A 268-nucleotide genomic window follows, 5' to 3' on the forward strand; every position below is an offset into this window, starting at 1 on the left:
GCACAAAGGATTCCAGTAGCTCACGGATATAGCCGCTTTGGGCGACAAATAGACCCATCCCCAAGAAGTGAGCCCGGCCCCACCCTCACGGAGTTGATTGGCAGGTAGCTTTCCAGTGTGCCCAATAGCCCAGCCGGGCTTTCAGAGCGCCCACCTCCGCCCCATCGCCTCGTAGGCGGCCAGGGTTTGTTTCGGCGTCCAGCGCGCGCTGTGATGACGCCACGACGCTGACCCGGGAGGATGATGGCTACGGCGGCGGTGGCGGCGG

This window comes from Fukomys damarensis, unplaced genomic scaffold, assembly GCF_012274545.1.
Source record: "Fukomys damarensis isolate Sample0158 unplaced genomic scaffold, DMR_v1.0_HiC HiC_scaffold_32, whole genome shotgun sequence".
In the NCBI taxonomy this organism is placed as follows: Eukaryota; Metazoa; Chordata; class Mammalia; order Rodentia; family Bathyergidae; genus Fukomys; species Fukomys damarensis.